The following is a 12,599-nucleotide window of genomic DNA, read 5'->3' on the forward strand; positions in this document are numbered from 1 at the left end:
TTTGTCTGCAGATTGCAGAGTTTCTACAAATGCTTTTCAAGTGATCTGAGGTTGTCATCTGTCTGACAAAGACATTTTGTTTGAGATATTCATCATTTTGTGACGTTTGTGTTTTGTTTACATTGCTTCAGTAATTCACTTCTGGGACTAAAACTTGCTTTTGAGGTTTAGGCACACTGCAGGATGCCAAAAAAGCATCAGATTCTTCTGTATTTGAAAGCTTTTGGGCCATCAAGAGATCAAAAGCTGCCAGAATCAAACCTGAGATCTGCCATTATAAATAAGGCACTGACAATTCTTATTGTGAGAGGTCCTCCCAGGGGTGAAAGAAGCAAAGAGAAATGAATTGCCCTGACTTTTTCCTAAGAAAAATCTGGTTATGCAATGGTATCTTTCTTTGGGAAACTTAGGTGTATATTAGAAAATGGGGTCTGCCATAACATGTTCTGGTGCTGAAATAACTATTTTAGCTCGATTAAAAATCTATTAAGATTAAAATAAACCTTAAAGTCGTTTTGTGGCCAGCAATACCAAATTCTGGGGACCAGAGCTGTCCTGGTTTCAAACTGTAATTTACTCTGCTATCCTTTTATTAATATACAGAAATTTATGAGATGCAAAAAAACCATTTTTATAAACATCAAAACAGATCTTTTCAATTTACCAGACAATATCTCTGGTTTACATTTCATGCATATATAAAGGATCATAATTCTTTACTAATTCTATTATATAACACAGGTCTTAGCAGAAATAACTGACTAGAGTAATTCAACATATTTACCAGGGGTTGTGTTTGTAATGAAACTTCCTTTTCCCAGCTGTGTTTTAGCATTTTTAAAAAAATAATAAACATGCTGTTAATGTGATTAAACCCTTTAAGCTATTTACAAGAGATTTCATATGTGTTTATATCTGAATGTCTTTCCATTCTTCTGCTTGTTTGCTGTTGGTAAGGACATAATGCAGAAGTGCTATAGTTATCACATTGAAACTCAGCAATAAGATCATCCAAGCAAACCTCTAGAACAATGCTATTTCAAAGCGATCTATAAGAATTGTTCAATAAAGAAAATGTTCCTTATATGTATAATTCAGCTTTATCTTTATTGATTTGTTCATATTTTTAATAGGTTTTAGAATTGTCAGTGTTCTAGTAAAATATCCTATAATCTGGTTTATTGTTAGGGTAATAGAGTTACAAACTTGGACAAAATTTTAATCTATCCTGCAAAGCAGTTTTTGGTTTTTTTCCCTATTGGCACGCTTTTAAACGTCAATTCCTTGAGGAAGAAAAGGCTCAAAGCATGTGCTGGGAGGAACAATATTAGAAGAGGAATTGTTCTTCACAAAAGAGGGAACCTGACTCAATTTTTGACCAAACTCATTTTTGGAAGACGGGCATTTTTTAACATGGACAAACCTTCATGGTCATATTTTTATGTCAGCATTCCATAGGAGCTGGCATGGTACAGAAAAATAATCAGCACTGTTAGAACTGCCTTCAGACACAGGGAAAGCACATGGGCTTGAAGGGAGTGAAGTAAAAAGCACAAGGGACAGAAGTAAAAATTTCCCCTTTTTTATGCCTTATGTTCTTCTTTCTTAGCAGGGTTCTGGTTCATGATGAGCTGTAACCTTTCCTTTAGCAAGCAGTACAAAACACTTGTATATTTACACAAATGAGCTCCGGGAGGGGATTTAGCAGCTTTTTCCTTCCCAAACCACAGACTCTTAGAACAACAACTTCTGTTTGCTTTTCTCTGCTTTTCTTATTTTTTTTTACCCCTCTTAGACTTGATAAGTGAGTCTTTCCACAGTCTGAGTTGCAGTGATTAATTCTGAAGCATTTTTTCTCTTGTATAATTTGTTACTTGTATGACTTTCTCATGTACACTTTATTAGTTTTTTGTATTTTTTTTTTTTTTTTTTAGTGGCGAGTTTTTTATGTGGTGATGTGGGACTGCATTCTGCAAGTTTATTTGTACAGGAGTCACAGATATAAGGAGAGGATATTTGAAATGTTGGTGTGAGAAGGCTGTTTATTTCCAGATTCTGATGTGAGGAATGGAAGGGAAAGGAAAGGAAAGGAAAGGAAAGGAAAGGAAAGGAAAGGAAAGGAAAGGAAAGGAAAGGAAAGGAAAGGAAAGGAAAGGAAAGGAAAGGAAAGGAAAGGAAAGGAAAGGAAAGGAAAGGAAAGGAAAGGAAAGGAAAGGAAAGGAAAGGAAAGGAAAGGAAAGGAAAGGAAAGGAAAGGAAAGGAAAGGAAAGGAAAGGAAAGGAAAGGAAAGGAAAGGAAAGGAAAGGAAAGGAAAGGAAAGGAAAGGAAAGAAGGAAAGGAAAGGAAAGGAAAGGAAAGGAAAGGAAAGGAAAGGAAAGGAAAGGAAAGGAAAGGAAAGGAAAGGAAAGGAAAGGAAAGGAAAGGAAAGGAAAGGAAAGGAAAGGAAAGGAAAGGAAAAAGGAAAGGAAGGTCCCACCTGGGGGAGCCTCGGGTGGCAAAGTTTGCAGTCAGTTCTGGTTAGATTTCTTTGATTTATGCCAAGGAAATCCCTAATGATCTAGAACTAGGGCAGTGCTAAGCCATGGATTTCAACCTCTTGAGACACCCAGTGTGATGCTCTTGCAGCTGACATCCCAAATCTGAATCACCATTTTATTTCTCACAATCACATTTGCAGCATCAATCTTTATTCCTGGCATAACTAAAATTCCTGTTGAATCCAGTGTCAAGCACAAAAGGACCACAGAAAAGCATTCTCCCATGCAATGGGAATTTGTGCTTTGGTGACAAGAGCACTGCTTCAATTTTGTGGGAAACGCCTCATTATTTTTAAGGTCATATTAGCATTTTTTGTTTATTGCATCTTGCATCTTCTATATGCACTTTTTTTGTTTGTATTTTCCTGCCTCCCTAGTGATAAGTGGGTTCCTTCCCCTCCCCAGGCATGGTCACCAAAATAGTGTGTGCAGTTTTGCCTCTGTGTACACAGTTATAGGCTGGCTGTCAGAGCAGTGTTCATGAGGTGATGTAACTACAGACATAAGTAAAATCAAGGGAAAACTTATCAAATGCACTGCAGTAAAAATAAATGTAAACTGCATTAGTGTTCTGGAAAGCTCAGGGCTTAAATGATACTCTGGGAAATGAGAGATGATCATCTGTGATTACTTTGTAAGGGAACTGAGGAATGTCGTGGATGTTTGATTACATTTTTTTTTGCTAATAATTTGTATCTTCTGCTGTTACAATTTTAAAATTCTAGGAAATCTGAAAGGAATTATATTTACATATGGTTTCCAAAAAAACTTGAGTCTTTTCCAAAATGAAAAAATTGAACAACATAAAGTGTGAAAGATCTTTTTGCAGCATTACAGTTAATATTGAGATGTTGTATTAAAATACTGAGTTATGAGAAGCAATGTTATCAATTTTCACTTTTCCCCAGAAGGGTTTTCAGCAACTTTGAATATTCCATCAACCTGGCATATTAAAGAGTGCAGAATTTACCTGTTAAAATGCACAGAGCATTCATAGTAGCCTCATAGCAGCCTGCTGTTACTGTTGCTTTGCAGAAGAATAAGCAACCATTTAAAGATGATGTTTTCTCTACCAGGAGGGCACTTCACAGCAGGTTTCTACTCTACCTTTTGGAAGGCATCTGAAGGAAAATCAAATCTGTATCATATTGAAAGGGGCTTTGGCTGTACATGATACAATTTTTTTAGAAAGATACCATATTTATATCTTTTTGGAGCCTTGTTTTTGATGGAAAATTACCAGAATTTGTGCTGAGACTTGGTTAGTATCTGAGCAATATTTCTTATGACTTAATATAATATGATAGTTTCAGCAAAGTACCAAATACTCAGTACTTCAAAGCCAATAAAGATGAGCGATCCATTTCTAAATTCCTTTTATTCATACAGCAGATTGATTTACATAAACTAAGAAAACAATATTACACTTAAAGTTGATCTGTAACAGTAATAAAAATGTTGCTGCATCCCAAAGCTGCAGAAACATCACTTCCAATCTACAGTGATCACTTACTAAGGATAAATGGTGCCTATGGGATTTTTGCCAAACCCAGCATCTTTCCCATAATTCTAAGCTGTCTTAGAAATCCACCCCTGTTCAGCAAGAAAGTTTGAATGTTTGCTTAACTTTAAGCCTCTAGGAACACTTAAAGTGGAGCTAAATATTTATGTGTTTTCTGAACACAGATTTTTTTAATCCACATTTTAAGCTCTGGCAGTGAAAAATGAAGTTTTACCTCTGGCATTTGAAAGCAAAAGGACCTGACTGACTGGACTGCAGTTATACTGCTCACCCCAGTGAGGAGGATTTGCCATTGCTGGGCTTTTGTTTCTCCTTTCCAGTGCCAGGGAGGAATGCCAGAGTGGAATGACACCTGTGTTGCACAAATACAGCACAGGGCACTTTGCTTTAAGACACTTAACTTTCCTATTGAAATCCTCCTTTTGTTTAGCTGTTCTGTTCATGACGCTGCCAAAACATGTTTATTCCACATGCTGTGAATCACCTTTGCAAACAAAAGAGATCAACATTTGGATCTAACATTCAGCATTTCAGCTTCAGAATGGGATTTTTACAGCTTTGAGTACAAGTCATACATCCCTTTACCATTAGGGTTGGTTAAGGCAGTTCTGAGGTCTTATTCGAAATGTCAAATAGGTACACAAAAAATAGAAGTAATTACGTCAGATTTCCTTCTACTTACCCTTGGGTTTTCCTTTGAAGCACAAAACTTTGAATAGTCTGTTAGTACATGAGTTAGACTCTTGGAGTAGAATTCTAAGCAGTGAAAATGGAAAATACAAGAAATAGTGCTGAAGAACTATAGAAATCATGAGCATTTTTTTCAAATCAATACTGCAAGCTGCTGGTTGTCAATGCTAAGATTCCAATGTACACTAACACATTGATTACTTTTTCTTACAGAAATTGGTGAATTATGTGAATGTTGCAGTATTGCAAAAAGATTCACCTAGAAAGAGCAAAAAAAACCCCCAGTATTTTAACCTTGTTATATAGAAATAGAACAGATTATTAATTTTGCAAAGGAAAACTAGAGGGTACATGCTATAACAATATCCGTTATTTTCATGAAATTGATAGCATATACTTTATATTTTCCCTCAAAAATATATATATATATTATCAACACTGCAGCTACTCCAGTAAGGATCCATTCAAATTCTGTCTATATATAAAGGAGCTGTACAATATGGGAAACCTTTATTCTATTGCTATTCAGAGCCATGCATGGAAGAACATAGAAGGTTCAAAGGTTTCATTGTAATAGCTACTAAAATGCTTGAATTAAAGAAAATAAAGGGAAAACCAAGGACCTCCATGAATAACCTGGACACAAAGCCCATCTGTGCTTAGTTACTGGAGAAGTAAATAGAGAGGGTTTATGCTTGCAAGGCTATGATCATAGAAACATGACCAAGACCATTGGTAGTAATAACCTGGGGTTGTGCACCTCAAAATGGCATTGTTTTCTAACCCATCAGAGAACACTGAGGCAAATACATTGGTGCTGGTTTTTGAGCTCTCCCTTATATCCTGTCTTGCCTTCTATGTGTTATCATCTCCTTTTCCCCCACAGAATTTTCCCACAAGCTCCAGACAAACATTAGCTTTTAACAGTGAAAAATGCCAGCTGCAAAAATACAAAGTAAACAATTGCTGGAAAAGCTTCATCCAAATCTCTCCCTTAACAGGGCTTTCTTTATCTTCCTCACAAGGACCTACACTTGAAAAGGTTTTTTCATTCTCATCTTCCAGCCTGGGTATCAGATGGATTTCTGCCTTTCTGTTTGCATGCTATTTAAATTGTGGTTGTTACCTTCTGTAACAACCTCTTACAGAATCTGTACTCAACCTGTACTCAACCTCTACTCAGTCTGTTTAGGGATTTAGCAAAACCATGATCCATATAAATATCAGTACCATTGTCATTGCTAGTGCTACTGTCACCTGCTGCCTTGCAGTATTTTGGGTGGGAGTGTTGAGCACTCCACCTGCATGCTTTAAGCTCTACATCACTTTGGTGTCCATCACCAGGATCTAATTTGTTGGGAAGTGCATCCCTTGTTGGTAAGGGAGGCTTTGATTCTGGATCACGGGCTGATCTGGGGCCCAGAGAAGCAGTCTGTGTAGAGTGTGCAGAATGCTCCCATATGAACTTAGTGCCATTTCATGCCCTGCTTTTCAGGACACACTTTATAGCAGTGCTCACAAACATGGGCTTTTGGTTCTTACCATAGCTCCTATATGTGGTGGCTTTTTCTGGCCCTTTCCCTTTTCCAGACTGATCTCATTGTTTTGAAGCCTCCTGTTGACCCTGCATCATGAAGGGGATTTGGACTAGAAAACATTCCATTGGTAGCCTTATCTTTTTATACCACCAAGATGTTACTATTATAACTATTTCAAATCCTACAAAACCTTGTAGCATTTCTTCTCACTAGCTAAATAATTTCTATTAGGAAAAGGAAAATGTAAGTCTTTTCAGCTGCTTCCTCTTGAGGGATGTAAGATATCCGCAAATTTTGCTAACACGTTCCAGAACAGCCAGCTGTTACTATCCACCTGCAGCCATAATATTGATTGAAAAGAATATAGAACCTAAACATGGATAGCTTCTGTAATTATGCAGAATGAGTTTAATACATGATGCTACTTCAAATGTCATCTGGCATGGAATGTGGCATGGAATCTATTAGGAAATAATTTAGCTGGTTGAGAAAGTCTCAGAGAAAGATTATGTACTGTTTTCTTGTATTACTGATTCCTGAAAATATTCATGGATGTGGAAAGAGGCAATGACAAGACCAACGGGGCTCAGGCACCTGTCAGTTAGCAAATAAAAAGTTGTTCTCACATCCCTGTATCACTGCAATTTCCCAGCAATGGAACTGGAAGTGTCTCTTTTGCCAAAATCTGGATATATATTAAGAGATGGGAAATAATAAAAGTATGTGCTTCCCGCCACCAAGCTGATTAAATAAAGATGCCTTTGTTGTTTTTGCAAAAAAATTTTGACCTTTTGCTACAAAGAATGGAAAAAAAAAAATGGCAAGAAGGTTTTAGCTTCAAACCTGTTTTAAATAACTCTGTAGCCTGGTTATATGCCTTGTCAGGACTTGTGCTATTTTCTTTCTGATGAATCAACACAATTCAATATATGTCTTGTGACACATTTGCAATTCTATTGGAGATTTTGGCCCAAGGGAGCAAGGAACAGGAGTCAGTCTAATTACACAACTGCTGGCTTTCCAAATGGACATTTCTGAGTTTTCAATTGAAAGTGTCAGATTATTGATGTTCAGATGAAAAGTTAGAACAGAAAGCTTACTTATGATTGCAAGAGAACAATACTGCTATTCTGTTCAGTGAAAAAGTTTCTGTTTTTCCAAAAAAAAAATGAGTTGGGAAAACTTAGAGTGACTCTTGCTCTCATAATTTTCAAGTCCAACAGGTCACACAGAGAAGCCAGGTTAGTAGTCAGCCCACAGCATGGGATTACACAGGGAATAGCAATTCCTCTGTAAATCCTTCCGAAAGCTTTCTGCTGGAAGAGGGTCTTCTCCACAGTTTTCTCCTGCCATAGAACCTAGTGAGGTAAAAGTGAAATTCCAATGGGGAAAGACCTACTGTCTTGCACAGGTCTTACACCTCCTGTGGGTCTATGCCTCAGCATATTAATTTGAGGGCAAAGAAAGGACTGCCAGAAAGGACAGATAACTGGGCAAATGCCTAAACTAGTAATTTGTAAAAGTATTTTTTGCCATTGACACACCTGAAATACATTCATACAGCTTAAGTGTACTGGGCTGGCATCAAACCCAAGAACGTCTCCCACACACAGACAAATACCACAATAAAGCCTAAACTAATTTAATAGTTAGCAAAGCATTATATCAGAGGTGTTGGTGTATTAAGATCATTTGGGTCTCTTTTTAATGTTGCTCTTTGCAACATCCCAGGCTTCAACATTCCTCTCTTTCAAGTAACTAAATGAAGATCTCTACCAAGGGAAAAACACTAATAATTCACAAAATACATTTGCTGTGTCACTTTCCTAAAATTTTCTTGTGTTGTAAAGACTCGACAGTTTCCAGTTAACAAGACACAGGTGCAGCTCTCAGTGGTCCCCAGCATCCTCCTCCCTCTGAAAGTGAGAATTTATGTTCCCCTCCTGAGCATCAGCAGGTTTTGAAAGCTCCTTAGCTGAAGAGAAAAAGGCTAAATGCTGTCATTATTAAAAACTTTTCCATTTGAAAGGACAAGTGTTCCTACAAAGGGAAAAGAAAAGCATGGCTTATTTTAAAATGTTAGCAGTAATGAATGATTTAAATTTGAAAAGGTCAGAAAAACACTATTTGTAAGTTCTCATTGGGGATTTTGCACCAACCTGACTGTTATATTATTTGTTTTCTTCAACATTGATAACAGTTGCAGGTGACACTTTTTTCTTGCCATTTGGAAGTCCCTCCAGTGTAATTTATTTTTGTACAGCTTTGTATAAGGTGCTTTGTCAGAAAAGATCCTAAAGACCATCTGACTCAAATACCGAAATGCTACAGTATTTTTGGTGAGCAGGCAGCAATCCCGTGTTGCCACTTTCTCATAGTCATAAATGGTGTCTCAAAACCTCACAAGTCATGAGTTTGGTTCATTTTTCTTTCTTTTTGGTATTTTTTTCTCTTTCTCTTCTTCTGAAGTAGATCTGCCCTTTAAATGGATGAAAACTTACATCTTTACTGTTAAAAAAAAAAAAAAGGAAAGAATAATCAAGAATCTTGCCAAGGCAAGAACCCAACTCAAAAAAAGGTGCAGGTTTCAGGAATTCACAAAACACTGTAGTATCTACAGGAGAGGAAAGCAAGATCAATCAGCATAAGCGAGGCAGAACCCCATGGTATCCACCACCTTTGGATCTTTAATGTTCATTCAAAGCACAAAAGCTCCAACTTAATTTCAGCTGAAAGGTCTTAATAGTAATACTTAGTGCCCAGCTGTCTTATTTTGGCTGGTTAAATGAAGAAATTGTTTATGACTGACTTCAAACAATTGGTCCCCAGGTGTTTTGATAGCTCATACTGGCAGCATTCAGCATTGTCCACTGAATTGAAATTGTTATGCTATTAATATTAAGTATATTATATAATTTAAAATGTTGAATGTATGTGTGTTACATCAATATTAAGAAGGCCTGACACTTCCTACTGCAAACCCTATTTTCAGTTAGTTAAAACTTCTTATACTTGTAATGATTTGACACAAAATTTTCCATGCCAGGTGTCTGCCTCAGGCAGAATTTTGTGGTGTTCTATAGTGTGTTTGTTTCTTTTTCCCTTTTAATGTCAGCCAGAGCTGCACATTTATTTCTGTGAGCAGCCAGCCAGGGAAAACCATGCAAAATAAACCTGGGAGCCTTTTTGAAGGGACCTAATGTATCCTTATCCTGGAGGAAGGCACTGAACCTTTGCCAAAGATGTGACTTTCTTTTGGAAACCTGCTTCAGCTGGAAAACCTACTGGGAGCTGGGTGAGCCCTGTGCTCCCACCAGCCAGTTGGAATATGATGCTCAATATAACCAACCACTCTCAGTGCTTTCAGCTCAAACCAAAACCACCCTGCTGTGTGCTTGCCCCCCAAATAACCAGCAGCTCCTTCCAGCTCCAGGAAGGAAAACTGCTGGCAATAAGAAAAAACATGACATATTTCAGCCACCTTTCCTCTTTTTGTTCATGGTTCATCTTTGTCTTTTTTGTGTTAAATACAATAAGCATCCCTTAATACCTGTTTGTGCTTTTAATTCTTGAAATACGTCTGCAAAGGACTATAAGGAAAACTAGACATAAATTCAATTTCTGTGTAAATTTTAAGGCTAAAGGAGGTACCAAGCTTTTCCTTTGTTTTCTGCCCCAATGGTTTTGTTAGCAAGATACCTTCAAATTCAAACTTACTGCCCATGTTATGGAAAGAGGTCGTCTTCCTTCTTCTCTCAGTGGGCAGAACTTGCCTGCCTTGTCTCATGTTCTCCAAAATCTGTCTCAGATTTGGCTGCCCAAGCACAGAGCCTGAGACTGCAGCAGTTTTCTTCCCTCATGCTGTGAAGCCACAACACATCCTGGTGCATCCCCAGGAGCATGGTTTGACTCGGTGCTGTCCTGAGAGGCTTTTCTGCACCATGCCTCTTCCACCTACCCAGAAATTGGAGATCAGTTTGTCAAAATAATGCAATAGATTTAAGATTTTTTCCAGAATTTGAAGTGAGAGCACAGAATTATAATTTCTGGTACAGCATCAGTTTGAATATTGTTTCTTTTAGTGGTATTCATACACTCCCAAATACCCAAGTATTTTTATTGTAAAAATTTTTCTTAGTATTGATTCTGTGGAGACCAGAACAATTTCTAGGGAATTTTAAGTACATTTAATCTAGTTTTATTTCCTTAACTTGACATTTCTTAAATTCTTGAATATGCATTTTGGAGTATCTCAGTTATATTGCTTATAAGATGACAATCTTGTACATCTCTATAACTCGTATAATAATTCAGAATAGTGATAATTTTCTTTCAAAAAGGTGTTTTAACATGTTCAGTTTGTTTCTAGTCCTTTTGCTCTTTACACTGCATAACTGGCGTGTTAAAGGATATAAGTATAGACAGAAATTAGACTAAAAATTAGATTTGTTCAGCAAAACTTTGATTGCTGTATCACAGCCTTTTATGACAACATTCAGTTCAAAGCTGTTTGCATATCTTATTGAGCAAGCTGCATATTTTTCCAGCGTGTGTATCCAGTGTGTATCCTGTAGTCATTACATTTTTGCACACTCCACTGGCTGAGCTGCATGGACTATTTTAACCATCACCAGGAATACTTGACGGAGTTCAGCTGCTCATTTGAGTGCTTTGGTTTGTGTGCTTTATTACTTCAGTGGTGTGTTGATAAAGTTCTGCTCTGTGCTGTTAAATTTTTGGTTCTGCCAATCTCTCTCGGTGCCATGCTGGGGGAATTGCACGCATTGCTGAGCGCTCGAAACGCTATAATCGGCAGTGTTTTGTTAAATGAGCTGCATATTTTTGTTTTTATATACATTGCTTACCCAGTTGTGTACATTTGCCCAACTCATTATACAAAATAAGCTTGATTGGAATAAGAACATTCTCTACCAGCTGTCTGCTCTGAGTCAGTATGTAACAAAATTAGCAACTTTCCCTTTCCAACAGTGACATGATTGCATCCAAAGTTTAAGGCAATTGGTTTGGAGATCTTGTTTGTTTCATTCACTCCATGCAAACATCAAGATTAACAAACCAATTTGTTGCAACTTAATTTGTTTTCAAAAATGTGAACAGAGTTAAGTAACAGAGGAAAATCTGAGCATTCTAATAGAGGGAAATGTTTCCATGTAAAGCATAAAGCATGTATAGACCTGAATACCATTTTCTAACTTAAAGCCATCCATTATAAATGTAAGATGGAAAATAACTAGAGACCTCCCAAAGTGGATATTTCATCTGATAAGCAATATCCTAAATACTTAAAATTACAAACATAAAATTTTGTAAATTTAAGTGCATTCTTTTATACAGAGTTATAAAAATAAGTTCATCTTATGACCATTAGAAAATCTCAAAATATAGGAAAACTCTTGTGCAGGGATATGTAGTTTCCCTACTGGCTTTGGTGCAAAATTGAATTACCACCTTCAAAAAAGTGATTTTCTCAACTTGCTAGCTTTTCATGTCAGTTCTAGTCAAACCTACAGGTTATTTTTAGATTTTGCTTTTACTGATTGGCAGAATTTGCAGCATAGAAGTATGTACTCCCATTCACAAAATCTTCAGCAATACCTTATCTCAAAAAAACTAGTTTAATTTTTCTTGAGTACAGAGCCACTTAGGGCTATGCAGTTACCTGGCTTCCTACCTGCCCCATATGAAAGCATAAATGTGCCTGATTCCTTTTTGTGTCCCACTGCTCATTCCTTTCACTTTAATCTTCTCACTCCCTATTGCCTGAGCAGACTGCCTGGAAGGTCCAGATTTGTTTTTGCAAAGTTTTACATATGAAAGCTTATTGTTTTAGTCAAAAATTGTTAGATTTTTAAACAGTGATCAATCAGTATTTAGGCTTCTCATGGATCACTATGAAGGATGCCAACATTACAATAGTTCTTAAAGAAAAGAATGAATATAATTTTTAGTGCTTTGTCTTCACTTCCACCTTTAAAAAACAAATGTAAAGAGATTCATATAAAATGAATTTATCACTATATTGTGGACTGTTTATAGAAACTAATTTAGACTTCATATTTTGTTTTCTTGGAGTACATCAACACTGGGTATCAAAAGAGTACAACAAATGAGGGATACTGCATTTGCCATCTGAAAACTCAGGGTACTCCATGAGATGAGCTAGATCCAATTTAGACTTTCTTAACAGAGACAGAATAAGTAATTTTTTATGAAATGACTTGAAGCAGACAGATGGTAAGGAAAAAGGTTTTGTCTCTTTTCTCTTGTCTTTCCCCTGCATTAATTTGCTTT

At 36.8% G+C, this 12,599-nt stretch overlaps 1 protein-coding gene across 12 annotated transcripts in view; it reads left to right on the forward strand.

Annotated features, from left to right (window-relative positions):
• The window catches only part of BEND5 (BEN domain containing 5), an 879,444-nt gene that overhangs the window by 201,998 nt on the left and 664,847 nt on the right, over positions 1 to 12,599 (forward strand). The gene's annotated exons all lie outside the window — the stretch shown is intronic.

This window comes from Lonchura striata, chromosome 8 (assembly GCF_050655825.1).
Source record: "Lonchura striata isolate lonStrDom1 chromosome 8, ASM5065582v1, whole genome shotgun sequence".
Lineage (NCBI taxonomy): Eukaryota > Metazoa > Chordata > Aves > Passeriformes > Estrildidae > Lonchura > Lonchura striata.